Raw genomic sequence first — 21,826 nt, 5'->3', positions numbered from 1 at the left:
TCCTGAAAGGCGTGAAACACTTTCAGATCAAATCAATTTGGCGGTTCTACCAATATTTGATCGGATACAATTCAGGTTTCGAAGATATTCGTATGTTGATTCTGTATACAACTTTGAACCCAGAAATTGATCGTAAGAAGAGGCTGAAAACAAAGAGTCGCGTCTCTTTATTTCACAACTGTTTTTAACAGTTTTTGGCGGGAATAAAAAAATTGCAAAATAGTCCTTCAACTTTCGGAAATTACGTTTCTGGATGAATTTTCAGTATAACAACTTTAATGGAAATAAAAAATTTCCAAGCTGACCAGGTCAGCTCGACCCCAGCCAGGGGCTCTGCCCCTTGGACCCCGCCAGGGGCTGCCGCCCCGTGGACCCTGCTACTCGGGGGCGCTGCCCCCGAACCCCGTCTAATCATAACGAATTCAAATAAGTGTACACTCCGCACTTCCAACTTATTTGATGTCTCATTATGATCACGTTGATCAATTAAGTTAATCCAATTACACTAAAATATCCAACAAATAATGACTCTTATGCTCTCATAACAGAGAAATATACAACTATTACTATCATCAAACAAAGCTTTTAACATACTCAAGTTGAGGGGTGACCATTCATGCAAAATATTTCCAATTGTTCATATTAGTACAAAAGTTTGATGTTTGCATAAAAGCTACAAAAAGTTTTCTTTGTGTTTCAATTTATTAAGACGCCTTTAATTTAATTTTTACCTACGATATTGTACGAAATGAAACAACTGTGATATGTGGATGCATATTGCATAACTTGAAAGTTGAGGGACTTGATAGCAAAATAGAAAAGAGCAAAAGGGGAGAAAAGAAGAGTTAGCTCCCAACGGCAATTTCTGTTTTGGAGGTTACAACTGGAGCGGTTCCGAGCAGTTTCGAGCTCGATTCAGCTGAGCTATCGGTGAGTTCTCACAACCCACATATATATGGGGTTAATTGAGATAGAGATTGATTGATCAAGAAAAAGAGAGTAATTTTCTGTGTGAGGAAGTCAATGTTATAGAGTGAGCTCTCGAGTTTGAGCGTTTTGATTTCTCGAGTGATTCTCAGTGTGATTCTTGAGTGATTGTAATCAGATACTTCGATTGTGATTGTGATTGTGATTTTAAATTAGTTGAAAGCTTCTCCGTGGAAGTAACGACCGAACTACGTAATTGTGTGTGTTCTTCCATTTTGTTTGATTCTCTGTTATTAGTTGTTGTTTTTGGCCGGATTCCTCCGCCGAATTCTAACAACAGCCATGGAATTTTTCGTAACCATAATAATAATGAAAATTTTTGTACTGACTTAAACAATGTTGATGCATTGTTTTACCATATGTAAGCAAAAAGATGACATTGTCTCGATAAAATTGACAAAATGTATTAAAATGAAATGCGAATGGAACCTTTTGCATTCCTTCGTCTCATTATAAACCATTATAAGTGATTGATTTTCCTTTTATTTTTTGTAGTGTAAAATCTCGTACCCAAAAGAAATAAATCAATTGTAATGAGACGGAAGGATTATTATTCATGCAAAATTTTTGCAACAATGCTGAAACATTTTGTGATGAATAGAGTAATTTCGCAAAATTGAACGAATTCGTGCTTTCTCTATAATTAGAAGAGCCACTCTCATTTCTTGGAGTCCTATCCAGAGAGCACGAAGGCCTTGGAGTTGGAGACATCTTTATTAGATCGAATACAACACAAAAGTACCAGGAAACTACCGTGGATGAATTGCGTCATCAATATTAATAGTAGTACTATTTCATAAAAGTTGAAGCATTCGAAGCTAAGTAGGAGTTTTCATGTGAATTAATGATGAAAATGCAAATCGGATTCAGGGTATCAAAAGCAAGTAAGCTTCATATTACCTGCAGATCATCTCCAACCATTTAGTTTAAGTATATGTCACACCAAAAGATAATTTTACTCCAACCATTTACACTATATTTAAGTTTTACCCCATTTTTACTATTTGTCTCACAAAATTTTTGCAATAAACCCCATATTTTATTTGGCATTATTTCATTGAAAAACCCAAAAATGGGTTTGAGTTTGACGTAAATGGTTAGAGATGGCCTTATATATTCAAAGTTACTAGTATTTCAAGGCATTCCTCTTCCAGTCTGTGGTCTTGAACATTTTGTGGAGACACACCATAACAAAAGCATAGCAAAGATCCTGCACAGACACACACCACTTCCACATTCAAAGGCGGTCCGGTCCGCGGTCCGGAAACATCTCCATGGACCAGCTTCCACCCCATTTCTTCATGAGCTTCGTCTTTGCTTTCCAGTTGATCATAGCTTGCAATGCCCTTGCGCAGAATGATCGTTGCCACTGTGCCACAAAGGAAGAGCATGATCAACAAGGAGTTGGCAATTGAGAACCAGAGGATTTGTCCATCATTTTCTGTAGGACGATTCATATAGAAGAAATGAAACCATTCCTAAAAAGCATAAGGATATAAGTGACTTCATTCAGCAAAAACCACTAAAAGAAACAGTTAATGACAAAGCAGCCATTTTTATTTTAGCTGATCACACATGTACCAGATCATTGCATCTTCAAAATCTCATTCTTTTCTTGTTAAAATCAACTCTGGTTTAGCCTTGAAGATGTTTCTGATAGTAAGCGTTGATATAAATAGCAAAATGAAGATCTGGAACCTTCAAGGAAAACTCTTTTCATTATAAGAGTAACAGCGACAATTAAGTACTATTACTTCATGTCAAATTTGATCTTTTTTTAGTATTAATGGATTTTTTGTTTCATAATTAAACTTTCAATTAAATGATATAAAATACAATTGAGCTAATATTACAGATTTATCAAAAAAAAATTTTAAAAAGTAGAAACTACTAACTTCCTCCCTCGTTAAGATTCTCATTTCACTTTTACTCTAGTAAGTAGGCATCGCATTCCACCAACCAATTTCATTCATTATAAAAGTTAATATACACAAATGAGACTCAATTAACTTATTCAACAAACTTTTCTTTACATTTCTTAAAATCAGTAACGAAACTAATTAAGACTCTTATAAAGAGACAGAGGGAGTATGAGCTAACAGATTCATCAAAATTGTTATAAGAGCATTAGCAATGGTTGGCCGATGGAGAGGCCCTCCCGATCGGCCCCCATCGGCCAACCATAGTGGAAAAAGGGCCTATGATAGGCCATTCCTTCTCTCTCCATATGGGCCGATATATCGGCCTTGGCCGATGAGTAAGGCCCTTTGATCTGCTCTCCATTGTGGAGGAAGGGCCGATCATAGGCCTTTTGCACGTATTTTTTTTAAAATTTAATTTAATTCCTCTATATACACATCCACTCCCCATCATTTTCATTCATCCCTCCACTTCCCTTCATCCATCTTCTCATTCTACATTTTCTCTCTCTACAAAATGAATTCCGACAAGTTGTATAAGTTCTACAAGTTGCATAAGTTGTACAAGCGGTATCGAGATGAATCGGATGATCGTGTCAAAGCAGACATCTGGAAAGCTATCAACAAGATAAAGAAACAATTGGGTCAGCATTCCGAAGACGACGACGCTTGAGTCTTATCTGTGTACTTCATCGTGTTTTTTTCTAGGTTTTTATTTGTGTTTTTGTTGGTTTGTTATTTTCTGTTTTTTTTTAAATGTAGGTTTTTTTAAATTTGCATCTCGCTGTATTCTATTTTCCAATTTTGTAATACAACGAAGATTTGCGTATTAATACTTTTTTGCATTTAAATTTATTTAATTTGATAACATATTAAAAATACAAGTGCTACAAATTTAAAACAAAATAAATGATGATGTGGAAATGAAATGGAAATGGGAGGGCCCTACCATTATGAGAAGATAGGCCCTCCAAAAATTGATGATGTGGAAATAATAAAAAAAGAAGGGCATTATGGGAGGGCCCTTCCATTGCTAGTGCTCTAAGAACTAGCACTCTTTCGGTTTCAACTAAGTTAAGTCGTATTCTTTTTTAGAGTTGAATTATTTTCTGTTTAGCAAACGATAAAACATTTACTTTGATCTCTTTAATACTTTATACTTTTTCCTATTTCATTTTATATTTATTTAATTTATTTAACACAGTCCCTTATAATAAAAAAAAAGCCATGTAGTAGTAGATAAAAACAAGCTGTCCATGATCCATGATATGATAATATACAAATTCCCAATCGAATCGAGCGTCAAATTATAAATGAATCGACAATGTCTAAGCAAAATCTCAGCTTTCTAATGTCTGAGTCTAATGGGAAGAAGAAGAAGAATAAAAAGAAGTTTGAAAGAGAAAAAGACGATACTCATCGAAGGAGGTAAAAGGCGATATCTATTGGACAATCGGAAAACTGCAAGACAGAGTCCGAGATCTGTTTTGATCTGCAAATCTATTCAATCTCAGCTCAGCTTTTCACATCTCTCAGGTAACAATAGTTTACATCTCTGCTTTTATTTGAATTTTACAAAATCTTGTGAATATTACTGCGGGAAATGAAAACTTTAATTTCTAGTACATGTAAAATGAAGGAAATTTTGAACAATCATATGTATTAGACTCCACTCTAACATCTTGCTTGTACATTGCTAGCGCTTAGCATCATGTTCACATATTCAACATATATTGCATTTATACATTGTTCGTTACTCGCAAATTCATTTTCACACTCGATAGATGATCGCTAGAAAACTGAGATTGTGGCTATTCTTCTCATCAAATATTTATTGTTTTTGGTTTATTTTTTCTCTGGGAATAGCAAAGTGGTGAAGATGTTAAGCCGGATTTTAGAGTCGATTTTTACGAAGCTGGGGGAATCATTTTTGTCCAAGGTAGTGGAACAAACGGCGGATAATGCACAACATAATGTGAAAAGTATAAAGGACTTTGAGCTCATTCTAAAAGCTCAGCAGAAGAAGTTGAAGTCATTGTGTGCTAAGGCATCTGATGTTGAGGAGGAAATCAAGAACTCGGAGCTTTCTGGTCGAAAGAAAAGGGGGAAATAGAAGCATCAGCTGCACTTGCACGACCTGTGTTTTCCTCTCTGACAAAGTTAAGAATTGACAAGTGTAAGAGCATCTCCAATGGCGGACGTCCGGTCGGACTTCCGCGACGGGCGACCGGGACGTCCTCCATTGTAACACATACAGTCGGATACGGACGTCCCGTATGGACGTCGGATGTCCTCGGATATCCGCGCGACGGGCGGGTGGACGTCCGCCATTGTGGCGTGGGTCGGACGTCCGCCGCGGACGTCCGAGTTATAATTTTTTTTATATAAAAACTCTATATATACGGCTCGTTGAACTTCATTTCATTCGCACCACTTGTGTTAATGAACTACAATACCCCGTGACCAGCGTGCTGCACATATTCGGTTGTATCAGGACTACTTCGCTCCGCAGCCTCATTTTGGGGATGCCTTATTCCGGCGACGTTTTAGGATGCATCGTCCGCTGTTTATGCATATCGTGGGTGCTTTAGAGAGAAGATACCTGTATTTTAGGATCAGGGAGGATGCAGTTGGCAAACACGGACTCACGCACTTACAGAAGTGCACTGTCGCAATCAGACAACTGGCGTACGGAGGCGCGGCCGACATGTTCGACGAGTACCTCCACATTGGCGAGTCGACAGCCGTCGAGTGTCTGCAGAATTTTTGCGCGGGCATGAGAGCGATATTCGGGGAGCGGTATCTTCGGAGTCCGAGCCCTGAAGACTGCCAGAGGCTGATAGATATGCATGGGTCGGTGCACGGGTTCCCTGGGATGTTGGGCAGCATAGATTGTATGCATTGGGAGTGGAAGAACTGCCCCTCCGCCTGGAAGGGGATGTACACTACCGGCTTCAAAGCCAAGCATCTCACGATGATCCTTGAAGTTGTAGCTGACTACCGGCGGTGGATATGGCATGCTTATTTTGGAGTCGCCGGGTCGAACAACGACATCAACGTTCTCCAGTCGTCGCCCCTGTTCAACGATCAGTGCAATGGAGTTGGTCCCGCCATCAGTTTCGTCGCCAACGACAACCAGTACAATATGGGATACTATTTGGCGGATGGGATATACCCAAACTGGCCCGTCTTTGTGAAGACAATCAAGCATCCGCTCGGACAAAAGAAGAGATACTTTGCGAGCCGTCAGGAAGCAGCACGCAAGGATGTGGAGCGGGCATTTGGTGTGCTCCAGAGTCGATGGGCGGTAGTGAAGGGTCCTGCACGGCAGTGGTATATTCCCAACATCGGCGATGTCATGTACGCATGTATCATAATGCACAACATGATTGTCGAAAATGAAGCTGCGGAACTGACTCAGTGGACCAATGAAGATGATACGGGTGCAGGTCCAAGTCACGGCGTGGCCACCGCGAATGTGAATATGGGGGTACCTCATGGAGAGGTCGAGCGGATGCGTGCATTTGCCGACATGCGGCAAACAGATGCACATGTTCGACTTCAACATGATAATAGGTTTGGACGCGGAGGGGTTGACGTTGATGTGGTTATTTTTTTTTCGAATCATGTATGTTTTTTTTAATGAAGTTGTTAATTTTTCCCGTTCGTATTCGTGTTGAAATTTTATTTCCGTAAACGTAAATTGCTTTATTTGTGAATTTGTGATTTTTTTTTAATTGCGGGAAGTCCTAATGGGAAGGGCGATGGGAATGGTGGATTGTTCAGGGGAAGTCCTAGTGACGTGTCAGTGGGATGGGAAGTCCTAGTGACGTGGCAGGAGGTGTTTTTGGGAAGTACTAGTGGATGTCCGAGTGGGACATCCGTGCATTGGAGATGCTCTAACAAGATGACGATACCACTATCAGGAGTTCCCAACTTCGAAGATATTGACATGAGAGAGTGTGAAGAAATAGAAGAGATATTCGAAGATGAAGGAACAAGTTCCCTCACCCTCCCTAAATTAAATTACTTATGGTTACGTAAGCTGCCAAGACTGAGGAAGGTGGGGATACTACTATCAGGAGTTCCCAACATTTAAGTTATTTCTGTGAGAAAGTGTGGAGAAATAGAAGAGATATTCGAAGATGAAGGAACAGATACCCTCACCCTACCTAAATTTAAAAAGTTGAAGTTGAAAGAGCTTCCAAGACTGAAGAGCCTATGCAAGGGAACAACCATCATTTGCAACTCCATTCAACTTATGACCATAACAAAGTGCCCAAGATTGATGAACAAATTTCCTGTGTTTGGGGATATGCGTGTGCCTCGACTCTGTAAGATAATATTGAACCAAGAATTATGGGATTCATTGAAGTTGGACGATCCCAACCTCTCTCGTTTCTTCTGTACTTTCCAAGGCTGATCAGGTTCTTATGTAAGTTTTTGGCGCAAATGTTTTCTAGATTCATGTTTTGTAATTACATGATACATGACGCATAAGCAAAAAAGAAATATACTACTACTACTTTTCATTTGCAATATGCAAAATGTTTTATAGTTGTTTCGTGTTGATACGAAAAGTTTGAAGTTTGCATAAAAAATAGTAGTACTGCAAAAGTTTCATTTTAACACATTTGTGGGTTTGTTTAGATGATATTAACATTTTGCCTACGTGATGTGCAAAATATGAAACAACGCCCATCCACCTCCAGCGCCAACCAGTGAGCCTCCCTCATTCTGCTCGTGATGAGTGGCACCGAACACCCCGCAAAGAAGATGACGTGATGTGAATCAAAATCAACAGTAATAGCAATGCAACGTGAGCCCAGGCTTTCAACATAGTTGCGACATTATACATTTTCGAGCATGCATTGCAATGATTGATGGATGAAAAAAGGGTAAATTTTTTCCAAAGAGTTTGAAAACAATTTTCCATATCTTTTGTATGTTTTTTTATTTAATTATCTTGCTTGATTAGCAAGATATGTTTAGTATTTAGAATTTTATAAATAATAGAATTCTATAGTATTTTCATAATTGAGAAATAAAGTATAAACTTATTCTCATTCCCGTTCTGGCGGAAATTGCCTCTAGCACCTCAACTAGGGTTTATCTTGTTCTTCTATTTGTTCGTTCAATCCGTGTTTGATACAGATACAGCGCTCCCGACATCCATGGAGGCGCCAGTGCTGACGGAAGAACCAGCGGACGACAGCAGCGAGGAAGAAAGAAGTGTGACAGAGGAACCAAGACGCTCCGCGAGGCAAGCAGGGAAACCGACATGGTTCAAGGATTATGTTTCAAGTTAATTATCGTTATTTTAGTATTTTATTATTTTTGATATTGTTGCTTTAGTTAATTTTGGAACTTTTTGAGTCGAGCGTAATATAAACTCTGTTTCGGTTTTCTTGTTGGTTCTTTCCCGGAATGATCGAATCGAACCAAACCTAGAGTCCTTAGAATTATAAATAGGGATTTTGTGCATTGAAACATCAAGATATCAATACAACAGAATTTTCCTAACTTCCCGTATTTTATTTTCTGCAATATTCTCTCGTCCAAACCCTAGTTGGATGAAACCCTAGGCTGCTTGACGGGAAGTTCCCGCAAACGAACCTAACCCTATCCGGCGAACCTCTCGCCAACTCCGGTACGATTAACTTTGTACCATCTGATGCTTTCACTTGTTCTCTTCCTTCCATGGTATATCGGCGATCATGGCAGTAAGCAACTCTGGCGCCGCTAGGTCTGAAGGTAACGGCTCAATCCTACCACAGCCGCCATCGGGTACGACGATCGAATCACCGGTTGACGCTCTGTCATCTCAATTGGTGCAACTCACCGCTATGATTAGTGAGTTGACGGCTAGAATGGATGGCCATGATTTTCGTCCCAGCAACGAGTTATTCGTGGGACGGCCGCCGCCGCCGCCTTTCTCCGGGACTTATTCGGTGCCTTCTACGGGAACCTTACCACTGTTTACATACACGCCTACTATCTCGGTCGGCGCCCCTTCCATGGGCCCCACACGACCACCATTCTTTTCAGGGGTACCCCAAACCCTAGGCATGCCTCAACCGAGCTCCTTGCCATTCCATGTGTTTTCAGACGCGGGGAGTCTGATTACAACAGTTACCAGGCCCTTACAATCGTCGTCTCAACCGTGGCAGTTCAATCAACCAGATCAGAGGTCGTTGAACAGATTGCCGCTGTCGCGCCCTCAAATGGTGAGCGCGTCCTCCTGTTGGGGCACACCGTAACCTTTCGCTCCGGAGAAGCGGGACCTACTGAACAGAGGCAGCATAAGATACAGATGGAAACCCCGCGATTTGACGGAACGGAGGTTAATAATTGGATTCGGGGAGTCGTAGCACTACTTCGATCATGTGGGCACTCCAGAGGCGCAACGATTACACTATGTGATCATGCTTTTTGAACCGGGTGTCGCGGATTGGATCTGGAATTACTGCTCCAGCCACGAGTTTGTCACGTGGTATGAATTTCTCGATGATGTGCGACGTCGTTTTGACCCCAATGCTATGTCAGTCATGTGGGTCTCCTCAAGAAACTGCAGCAGACAGGTACGGTTTCTAAATATCAGTTAGCTTTTGAGAAATTACAGACAAAAGCTGTAGGTGTTCCTGACCATATTTTGCTTGACTTGTATGTTGTCGGTCTGAAACAACCGATCCAAGACGAAGTCCTCCTACATCACCCCGCCTCTCTAGCCGCGGCCTTTACATTGGCTGTCCAGATCGCAGCGTGTCGGCCCGACTTATCCCAGTAACCAGCCTCTTTCTCTCGTCAGCAATGGCATCCGCGGGACAACCGCCCGTCTGCCCTACCGACGACACCGGTCAGCCAGGCATTGCCGGCTCAGGTTGGGAAGCCCACCTACCCCACACCACGTCCACAGGACATTGCTACCACTCCAGTTGTTCGGCTCTCTGCGGCGGATAAGGCTGAGCGTCGGAGGCTAGGCCTCTGCTTCTACTGCCCCGAAAAATGGGTGACTGGACATGTTTGCAAGCATCAATTCCTAGCCTACATGGGTGTGCCCGAGGACGAGGATGACCCGATTGTTCTCACGGAAGAACCCTGAGGAGGTAATTACCGCCGACCTATCTCACTTGTTGGCAATGGAGGGCCGACGACAGTCTAAATCCCTCACTCTTTCGGGTGTAATCGAGTCTGAACCCATGTCGGTCTTGGTGGACACCGAGTGCAGTCTAAATTCCCCTCACGGCTGTCAAACCATTCCGAGTCTACGTCGGAAAAGGCGAGTCTCTGTTATGCTCGCACATGTGTAAGGCTACCAATCTGATAATGCAAGGTACGCCGTTCGCTATTGATTTGCACGTCCTGCCCATTCACGGTCCCGATGTTATATTGGGCATGGAGTGGCTGGAATCTCTCGGTCGGGTGACTACGGATTTTGTTACTAAATCTATGGAGTTTGTTCGTGGCAATGAGTTGATCATTCTTTCGGGAGCAACACCAGCACTTACTCAGCTCTCGTTGACTTCTTTCGCTTCCCTCGTGACGCACGGCTCTTTATTTGAGCTGTACGAACTGATCCCGACTCCAGAGGCAGCGGAGCTGGAGCCTCCATCACTGCAAATTACCTTCCCAGCAAATCTGCCTGTGGCTGTCACGGCCGTCCTCACCAACCATTCGACAGTTTTCCAGCTTCCCAGCGGGTTGCCTCCGGTCCGCCAATTTGACTATCGGATTCACTTTCCGCCTAACTCCAAACCGGTGAACGTTCGACCTTACATATATCCTTATTTTCATAAAAATGAGATCGAAAAATAGGTTAAGGATATGTTGGACCAGGGTGTCATTCAACGCAGTCAAAGCCCTCTCTTCCTCGGTTCTTTTGGTTCGAAAGAAGGATGGTACTTTTCAATTTTGCATCGATTATCGCGCCTTGAATAAGGACACCGTTCCGGATCACTTTCCCATCCCGACGGCAGACGAGCTTTATGATTAATTGGGTGCAGCTCGTTTCTTCACCAAATTGAAGCTCCGTTCAGGGTATCACCAAATTCGGATGCATGAGTCGGACACATACAAGACCGTGTTCCGCACGCATGATGGTCATTTTGAGTTTTTGGTTATGCCTTTGGGCTTGACCAACGCCCCGTCAACCTTTCAGCCCGCCACGAATTGCATATTTCGGCCTCTCTTGTGGAAGTCGGTTATTGTATTCTTGGAATCCCACAGTACTCACATTGACAACATATAGGTGTACAGCCCGACTAAGGAATCCCACGGTACTCACGTTGACCAAGTTTTATCTATCGTGGAAGCCCATCGCTTCTTTGTTAAGCTGTCCAAGTGCACTTTCTGCAGCACCGCAGTGGATTATTTGGGACACCTTATTACTGAGGGCCAGCTCAAAGCCGACCCCACCAAAATCAAGGCGATGCTCGCCTGGCCCACCCCGACAACAGTTAAGCAACTTAGAGGATTTTTGGGGCTGACCGGGTACTACAGTCACTTTATCGCACATTATGCGGTCATTGCTGCGCCACTCACGGATCTCCTAAAGAAGGATTCTTTTTCATGGACGCCATCAACAACGGAGAGCTTCGACGCGCTGAAACGCGCGATGACCACCGCCCCGATCCTTCACCTGCCGGATTTTTCCAAGACCTTTTATTTGGAGACAGATGCTTCTAATTTCGGCATTGGAGCTGTTCTCGTGCAAAATGGGCATCCTTTGGCTTTCTTCAGCAAAAAATTGGGGCCCCGCCGCAGAAGCGCCTCGACTTATCACAAGGAATTATATGCTATAGTTGAGGCCGTGCAGAAATGGCGTCAGTATCTCTTGGGTAGGGAATTTGTGATATGGAGTGATCAGAAGAGCCCTGGGGAACTCCTGTAGCAGGTCATATAGACGCCGGAACAACACCTCTATGTGCGTAAATTAATGGGATACAAGTTCTTGATCGAGTACAAGTCTGGTGCGGCCAATAAAGTGGTTGACGCGCTTTCGTGCAGAGATGAGGAGGTGGACGCGGATGCTGCACTCTTGACTGCAATTGCCCACCCTATGCCAGATATAGTGCGGCTGCTCCGGGAGGAAACGGCTGTCGCCGCGCCTTACGGAGTCAGATTGAAGCAAGCACGGAAGATCCCAAGTTCTCCATGGTGGACGGTCTGATTTACTAGGGACGCCGAATTGTGGTGAGTAAGGATTCCCCTCTGCGTGAGGTATTGTTATATGAGCATCATAGCACGCCGCAGGCAGGGCATCCGGGGTTCGACGGGACGCTCCGTCGCCTAAATGCTTTCTTTTATTGGCCTAATATGCGCCAGGACGTGAAAGCCTTTGTTGCTTCTTGTGTCACTTATCAAACTACGAAATATTCTACGCAGAAGCCTGCTAGATTACTACAACCTTTTCCGATTCCGTCGCAGGTATGGGAAGATGTATCAATGGATTTTATCGTGGGATTGCCACTGTCTAAGGGGTATACGACCATTATGGTGGTGGTGGATCGTTTGTCGAAGTATGCTCATTTCGCCCCGCTCCCAGCCCGTTTTGATGCCTTGCGAGTTGCCCGTTTATTCATTGAAGCGGTGGTCAAACATCATGGGTTCCCCAAGACTTTGGTATCCGATCGCGATCCAATTTTTTTGGGAGATATTTGGCAAGACATGTTGCGTCTTAGTGGAACAAAGCTACACTTCTCGACGGCGTATCATCCACAATCTGACGGTCAAACGGAGGTGCGTAACCGCGGTTTGGAGCAGTATTTACACGCCTTTGCTGCTGATCGCCCGACGAAATGGGCAAATTTCCTTCCGTGGGCTGAACTGGCTTTTAACTATTTCCACAATGAGAGCATCGACACCTCTCATTTCCAGGCTCTTTATGGCCGTGACCCCCTGCCTCTCGTCACAGTGCAGCCTTAGGTGGGTAGAATTCACCACGAGCCAGTGGTCGCAGAACTGAATGCGCAGCGGTCGGAGCTGCTGGTGGAGCTGAGAAAGAACTTGGAACGTGCTCAGCAGCGTATGCGTGCTAGCGCGAACAAACATAGACGAGATGTCCAATTTCAGGTTGGTGACAAGGTCCTTAAATTGCAGCAGTACAGACAACACTTGGTGGTAAAACCTTTATCGGCAAAGCTAGCACGCCGTTATTATGAGTCGTTCCCGATCACGTAGAAAATTGGACAAGTAGCTTATCGCCTTCAACTTCCGCAGGGCTCTCGGATTCACAATGTCTTTCATGTAAGTTTACTCCGACCCTATATTGAAGGTGGTTTGTCGGAGGCAATAGTCGATCTACCATCAGAGTTTGTGGGGGGACGCTCAGTGGTTTGTCCTTCAAAAATATTGGACCGCCGTGTTGCGCTGCGGGATGGGCAGGTCGTTGAGCAGGTATTGGTTCAGTGGTCCGACGAGGAGGAATATGCGGCGACATGGGAGCCACTTGCGGTGATTACCCGCCATTTTCTGTCGCTCCTTGAGGACAAGGAGGTTCTTAACCGGGAGGGGGCTGATACAGATACATCGCTTCCGACATCCATGGAGGCGCCGGTGCTGACAGAAGAACCAGCGGACGACAGCAGCGAGGAAAAAAGAAGTGTGACAGAGGAACCAAGACGCTCCGTGAGGCAAGCAGGGAAACCAGCATGGTTCAAGGATTTTGTTTCACGTTAATTATCGTTATTTTAGTATTTTATTATTTTTGATATTGTTGCTTTAGTTAATTTTGGAACTTTTTGAGTCGAGCGTAATATAAGCTCCGTTTCGGGTTTTCTTGTTGGTTCTTTTTTCCAGAATGATCTAGTCGAATCAAACCTAAGGTCCTTAGAATTATAAATAAGGATTATGTGCATTGAAACATCAAGATATCAATACAATAGAATTTTCCTAACTTTCCGTATTTTATTTTCTGCAATATTCTCTCGTCCAAACCCTAGTTGGACGAAACCTTAGGATGCTCGATGGGAATTTCCCGCGAACGAACCTAACCCTATCCGGTGAACCTCTCGCCAACTCTGGTACGATTAACTTCGTACGAGTGGTGCAATCTATCACAATCACATTACCAAAAATGGCTGTATAAGACCATCCACTATGGGTCTCGCCGGCGTCTCGCGTCTCGTCCCGGCGAGACGGGACGCCGGCGCAACGCGTTGCAGCCTCCATCTCGTCCCGCGTCTCGTCCCGGCGAGCCACGAGACGGGCTGTCTCGCCGCGCGCCGAGGCGACGTGGAGCAACCCGGCGTCATGCGTGACGCCCACTTGCCGGCCCGCGAGTGGGCGTCGTCACGTGCTGACGCAATAAATATTTTTTTAAAAAAAATTCAAATTTAAATAAAAAAAAAATTTGTAACTGTAATAATACCGTTTTTTTGTTTTTTTTTAATAATTTTTTTGATTTTTTATTAATTTTTTTACTCTATAAATACTCCTAAACTCATCCTCATTTCACACACAACTACACATCTATTCTTCCTATCATCTAAATTTTCTCTCAACCACAATGGCGGACACTTCCCACTTCTCGTACGCCCAATTCACGGCCTGGTGGAACGGAATTGTTGCTATGGCAGCACAACTTGACCTTCCGACACCCCCTAAACCTCGACCGCCTCCAGAGGATGATTCGCCGGCGGAGTAGTTTTTTTTATTTTGTGTGTTTTTTTATTTTGTGTCTTTTTTATTTTGTGTGTTTATTTAGTTTGTGTGTTTTTTAATAAAGTGTGTTTGTTTAAATTGAATTGGGTAGAAAAAAAAATTCTAAATGAAATTGAATGAATAGTAATTAAGGGACGGTATAGAGACGGTTAAGAGACGGAGCGTTGCAGGTTCCGTCCCTTAGTTAAGGGATGGAGGAAAAAAGGACAGTGAGACCCTCAAATAGTGCTCAAATAGTAGTTAAGAGACGGTTTAAGGGACGGTATAGAGACAGCGTAGTGGATGGCCTAATAACTTTACTTTTGGAAAGGCAATCACATTACCAAAAATGGCTGTATAATAACTTTACTTTTGGAAAGGCAATCACATTACCAAAATGGCTGTATAATAACTTTACTTTTGGAAAAGCAAATGTGTCCAACTCAACATCTACTTTACTGAATCTCTCGTCCTTTTTGTACTGTCTTATTTACTGCTTGTGATTCTCTCTTTGTAGATCTGTTCAACCTCAGCTCAGCCTTTCACATCCATCAGGTAACAACTCTCATAAGTACTAATTTGCATCTCTGCTTTAATTTGGTTGTTTACAATTTTACAAGATTTTGCAAATATAATACACAAGGCTTCAGGAAACGAAAGTTTTAATTTTTCTTACATGTAAAATGAAGGAAATTCTGAATAATCATCTTACTTGTAGATTGCATAGAAATATAGTATCATGAGGACTTATTCAACATATATTGGATTTCTACTTTGTTCATTAATTACAAATTCATTTTTGGAATGGATATATGATCGCTAGAAAAGTGATATTGTAGCTATTTTTCTCATCAAATAATTGTTTTTTTGGTATGTGTTTTATCTGGGAAGAGCAAAGTGGTTAAAATGTTAAGCCAGATTTTCGAGCCAATTTTGACAAAGGTGTGGGAGTCAATTTTGTCAAAGTTGGTGGAACAAACGGCGGATAATGCACACAACAATCTCAAAAGTATAAAGGAGTTTGAGCTCAATCTAAAAACTCTGCAGAAAAAGTTGAAGTCATTGGGTGCTAAGGCATCTGATGTTGAGGAGGAAATCAAGAAATCAGAGCTTTCTGGTCGAAAGAAAAGGAAGCGCGAAGTTGAAGATTGGTTGGAAGAAGTCAGGTCCATTGAGAAGCAAGTTATTGAGTTGGGGACTCAAGTGGAATCTGAAGGATTTATTGTGAGACTGATGGATGGAGGGTTACCAGATAAACTAAATGGTGAGGTTGACACGCTTGTTGAGCAAAGTCGGAATTTCGGTGAACTTGTCCTTGATGTTTGTGGAAGTAGGGTAGATAAGTTGTTGACAAATGGGATGGTTGGTAAAGCTTTTAATGAAAATTTGGAAATGATTTTGAAACTTTTGGAGAGTGGGCAATTGTCGAGCATTGGTGTTTATGGTATGGGTGGTGTGGGCAAAACAACACTGGCAAAGCACATTCACAATCAACTCCTCCAACATTCTCAGGGACATGTAATTTGGGTTACAGTCTCTCAAGAATTTAGAGTTACAACTTTACAAGATAAAATAGCACGTTTTATAGGTGTGGACCTTGTCGGTGAGGATAATGAAGACATAAAAGGGCGGCAAGACTCCATACAACTTTGTCTCAGATGAAGAATTCAGTGCTGATATTAGATGATGTCTGGGAAAATATTGATCTTTTAAAGGTTGGATGTCCCATTTCTGTCGAGTGTTTTAGGCTGATTATAACTACTCGCTCCTTAGAAGTGTGTCGTCAAATTTGTTGCCAAAAAGTGTTTCAAGTGAAAACTCTACATCATCATGAGGCATGGGAATTGTTCAATGAAACGCTAAGAAATGAGATGGAACTTGATTCTTCGGCAGAAGAAATTGCCAGATCTGTGGCAAAATTGTGTGGTGGTCTGCCCCTAGGAATTGTTACAGTGGCTGGAAGCATGGTGGGCGAGAGAGCCATTCGTATGTGGAGAAATGCTTATGCAGGACTAAAAGAACGTGTCTCTGGAAAAGATGGCATGGGAGATGGTGAAGTTTATAACGCATTGAAATATAGTTTTGATCGGTTGAATGGAAATCAATATAATCAGACTAATGAGTTCAATACGTTACAACATTGTTTCCTGCATTGCACATTATATGCTGAAGATTATGAATTATGGAGAGAGCATTTGGTTAGAGAGTTCATTTCAGAAGGGTTGGTGGATGAAAGAAAGACAAGGAGAGCGCAAATTGAGCAAGGACATTCCATATTGAATAAATTAGTGAATGTGTGCCTACTGGAAAATTGTGTTGGTCCTGCTTCTACGGTATGCGTGAAGACGCATGATCTTGTAAGAAGTATGGCATTTAAGATATGTGAGGGGAAATATATGGTAAGAGCAGGTGATTTTACTTTGAATGAAATTTCCAAAGAATCAGAATGGGCAAAGGATCTGGAGAAGGTGTCCTTTATGAACAGCGGCATAATGAGAATTGAAGAAGGAATGTGTTGGAAGGAAAAGCTTGTGGAAGATCAAGATACCGATTTCCTACAATCAAAATAAATAGGAGATTAGCAAATTGATTCTTACCATGTATATGAAATTAGGGTTAGGGCAATAGAACTTACCTTATGTGTATTACTCTTGGGAGCCTATATAAAGGCGTGTATACTTGCATAATTGTGAATAAGATCGACTGGAATCAATTCCCAAAACCTGTGTCTTAACCTATTTTATCATGGCTTCAGAGCAGGAATCGAATTAGGGCTCAGAGTTTAGTTTCATCATTGCCCACCACATACCAGTCTCGGCCAAATCAGAAAAACCAGAGAGCAAACCAAATTCAAATCAGTATCCTATAATCCCAGAATGTCAGACGACAAGAAACCAACAGAATCAGAAACAGAGTCATCAAGCAGTAAAATACGAGCGAGTAAGAACGTAACTATGGCGTTCAAACTCAATGGAGGAAATTACCCTCTATGGTCGCGGCTAATGAAGGTTGCGATTGGGAGCAGGGGAGGCTACTCCCATATAACCGGAAAACCATCGCCTCCATTGCCAGGAAGCAAGGAGTATGACGACTGGGAGGAAACGGATCTAATCGTTTTCTCCTGGATTGTGGATAATATCGAAACCGATATTATTGCCGACTTCGCCCACCATCAATCGGCTAAGCCAATTTGGGACAGCCTAGCCACCACATACGAGAGCGAGGCTGATCTCTACCTCGTATACGACCTGGAAGACAAAGCAAATACAATCAAACAGGGGAATATGGATCTGGAGACGTATTACCGCAAAATCCACGGGATGTGGATCAATATTGACCGGTGCCAAAAACAACCGGTCGACTGCTGTGAGAAAGGAGTCAACCAGTTCAGAGCCTACACCAACACCAAGAGGCTGCTGCGATTTCTCGCAGGACTAAACAACGAACACGAGGGAGTCCGGCGAGACATCCTCAAAGAAGTGTCGCCCCCTCCACTAGAAACCGCCTATGGGTGGGTTAAAAAGGAGGCGGCCCGACGACGCCTAGGGCCACCGGAATCCCCAAACTCTGTCACCCACAGCCATGGAGGAGGGGACAGACAAGGAATTGGACATGGATTGGCGGCACAAGGACACCGACAAGGTCACCGAAACGTAGCTCCGCGTCAATCCACCACCGCACACCGCCCGGGGAGCAAACCGGTGGACAAATCGCGACTGTGGTGTTCCCACTGCGGGATGCAGAAACACACCCGCGACACGTGCTTTCAGTTGCACGGCTATCCCGAATGGTGGGAAGAGCGGCAGACGGCAAAGGCCAAGATGGCGGTGGGAGTTCCCGCCGGAGACGAAGCAATCAAAATGACGACCGGGAATCGAGACAATCTGACCGGTCGGGGGAAACAAAGAGAGGAACCAGAAGCTTCCAGCGGAGGCGGCGGTGGAGTGATTGGCGCCGGCAACTACGCCGGCAAGACATGGAACAGACAAGGGGGAGGCGGCGCAAGTGTTGGAGGTAACGGGTTAGGGATTGATAACCCTAACCCCTATTCTCACCATATACCCTCAAATCCCACTAAACTATTATTAACTCCCCCAGACTTTACTAAATTACAGAATGTACCCCACCTTTTGCATGCACGTCCCCAGACTATTGATTATTGTGAAAACCCCCCAGATTGTTTAAAAGTTATACAATTTGACCCTATCCCACAGAAAAACCAATTTGAGCCCTTAGACCATATTTCCGCTGCATTTACTGTAAAACGGGATAATTGGGATGAAAAAAGGGGGTGGATATTTGATTGTGGAGCAACCGACACCATGACCCCAAATAAAAGTGATTTCATTGATTTTAGTGATATTACTAAAACTTACATCCAGACTGCTAGCGGGGAATTGATTACTGTGGCTGGGGCGGGCACCATCGAGATATCCCCAACTTTAAGATTATCAATCTGTCTCTATGTTCCTACCTTGTCCCAAAGATTGATGTCCATAAGCCATGTAACAAAGGAATTGAACTGTACATTGCTGATGCATCCCGACTTCTGTATTTTGCAGGATATTCGGACGAGGAAGATACTTGGGCGTGGCACTGAGAGCCAAGGACTCTACTACGTGGATGAGATAGCTCAACAAGGCAGTGCGATGCTGGCACACGGGTCCACGAAAAGGGAGATTTGGCTCTGGCACCAACGACTGGGACACCCTTCCCCTGGTTATTTTAGTTTACTTTTTCCTAAACTTTCTATTCCCAAAGATTTTGCTTGTGAGACTTGTGTTTTGGCCAAGAGCCACAGACAATCATTTAAACCTACAAATACTTGTATGAATTCTGTTTTTTCCCTTGTTCATGCTGATGTGTGGGGTCCTGCACCTATTTTTGGGGGGAATGGTTTGAGATACTTTGTGATTTTCGTAGATGACTGCACTAGGATGACATGGATATATTTTTTAAAACACAAGTCTGAAGTAATTGATAAATTTATCATTTTCTTCAACCTTGTCCAAACCCAGTTCCAAACCACGATAAAAACTCTTCGATCTGATAATGGGAGGGAATTTGTGAACCATAAAATGACAGATTTCTTCACCGAAAAAGGCCTATGCACCAAACCTCTTGCCCGTACACACCAGAACAAAATGGGGTAGCCGAAAGAAAAAACAGAACCATCCTTGAAATAACCCGAGCCTTGATGTTTGAGTCCAAAGTCCCTACCCACTTCTGGCCCGAGGCAATAGCGACTTCCATCTACCTCATAAACCGACTCCCTACTAAAATCTTAAACAAAAAAACACCCCTTGACACCCTTTCCAAAATTTGCAAAATACCCACACACCTCAACCTCCAACCAAGAGTTTTTGGATGTACTGTTTATGTCCATATACCGAAACATGAAAGAACAAAACTGTCACCTTGTGCTACCAAGTGCGTATTTGTGGGCTACGGGATTAACCAAAAGGGATATCGTTGCTATGACCCAGCTACAAAACGAGTAGTCACCACAATGAATTGTAATTTCCTGGAAACCGAGTTCTATTACCACACCCAACTTAGTAGTCAGGGGGAGAGTGAGTCATGTAACACAGTAGACTACCTAAGTTGGTTTGTGCCCGAGTCAAATCACTCCAACAACGACTTAACAAAATCGGCTAGCACTGTCGCGGAGCAAATCTCGACCACGCCAGAGAACTCTCAACCGCGACCCGATATCTCGCCTCAACCGATATCCGAAACACCTGAGGTAATTTCTAACCCCCCTCAAGAAGATAGCACTACTGCTGATCATGTTACAGAAACTGTTGATGGAAGCACGACCCTTGACGAGGGTACAGGTCGATATATCCTCCCACCGCGAAGTACTCGTGGAATTCCACCAAAGAGGTTCTCCCCAGAAAAAACCGACAGGAAAAGCCAGTACGCTATGGCCAACTTTGTGAAAGGAAACTTGGCCAAAATGGCTAGGGCATTTGAAGCTGCACTTTACGAGGAAGAGGAAATTCCCTATACCGCCGAAGAAGCATGGAAAACGAAACACTGGAGGGATGCTATGTTTGTAGAGATGGATGCCTTGCTAAAGAACAAGACTTGGGAAGCCAGTCCACTACCCGAAGGGGCTACTACAGTGGGATGTAGATGGGTGTTTACGATAAAAAGAAGACCTGACGGAACCATTGACCGATATAAGGCAAGACTAGTAGCAAAAGGGTACACCCAGACTTATGGCGTTGATTATGCAGAGACCTTCTCGCCAGTTGCCAAAATCAATACAGTAAGGGTATTATTTTCAATAGCTGCTAACCGAGACTGGCCTCTACACCAGTTCGATGTGACAAATGCTTTTTTGCATGGAGAATTGACAAAACCAGTCTATATGGTTCCCCCACCTGGGTTCACTGGAGACTTCCAGAATGGGGACGTGTGCAAGCTCAAGAAGACATTATATGGCCTCAAACAATCTCCCAGAGCATGGTTCGGGAGGTTCACCGAAGTAATGAAGAAGTATGAGTACTGCCAAAGCAACTCAGATCACACCTTGTTCCTCAAAGAGAAGAATGGTAAGATTACCTGTCTCATTATTTATGTTGATGATATGATTATCACTGGTGATGATGAAGAAGAAATAGAGCAACTAAGGAAGAACCTGTCCAAGGAATTTGAGATGAAAGACCTCGGACACCTAAAGTATTTTCTGGGAATAGAAGTACTTCGATCAAAGCAAGGGATCTTCATCAACCAGAGGAAATATGTACTTGATATTTTGGCAGAGACCGGAATGATTGACTGCAAACCAGTGGACACTCCAATGGTCCAGAACCATGGATTACAGATTCGTGAAGGAGCCAAACTCGCCGACCGATGGAGATATCAACGATTGGTTGGGAAGCTCATCTACTTATCCCACACTAGGACAGATCTCGCGTATGTTGTTGGAGTAGTAAGTCAGTTCATGCATGCTCCACAAGAAGAACATTGGGAGGCAGTATTGAGAATAATACGCTACTTGAAGGGTACCCCGGGTCATGGAGTATTGTTCAAAAAACATGGGCACTTGGAAATACACGGTTATACTGATGCAGATTGGGCAGGGAATCCAAACGACAGGAAGTCGACAGCAGGATACTTCACCTTTGTAGGGGGGAACTTGGTAACTTGGAGGAGTAAGAAACAAAAAGTGGTAGCACTGTCAAGTGCAGAGGCAGAATTTAGAGGGATTAAGAGTGGATTGACAGAAGTTCTATGGCTCAGAAAATTGATGACCGAACTTGAACTTAAGT

The 21,826-nt window shown here is 43.2% G+C and overlaps 1 pseudogene; it reads left to right on the top strand.

Annotated features, from left to right (window-relative positions):
* Nucleotides 1–14,996: 14,996 nt before the first annotated feature.
* Nucleotides 14,997–19,380, top strand: LOC121779315 (annotated as a pseudogene).
* Nucleotides 19,381–21,826: the final 2,446 nt, after the last annotated feature.

The sequence above is a fragment of the Salvia splendens genome, chromosome 19 (genome assembly GCF_004379255.2).
Source record: "Salvia splendens isolate huo1 chromosome 19, SspV2, whole genome shotgun sequence".
Taxonomy (NCBI): domain Eukaryota; kingdom Viridiplantae; phylum Streptophyta; class Magnoliopsida; order Lamiales; family Lamiaceae; genus Salvia; species Salvia splendens.
This window is presented reverse-complemented; position numbering and strand designations above follow the sequence as displayed.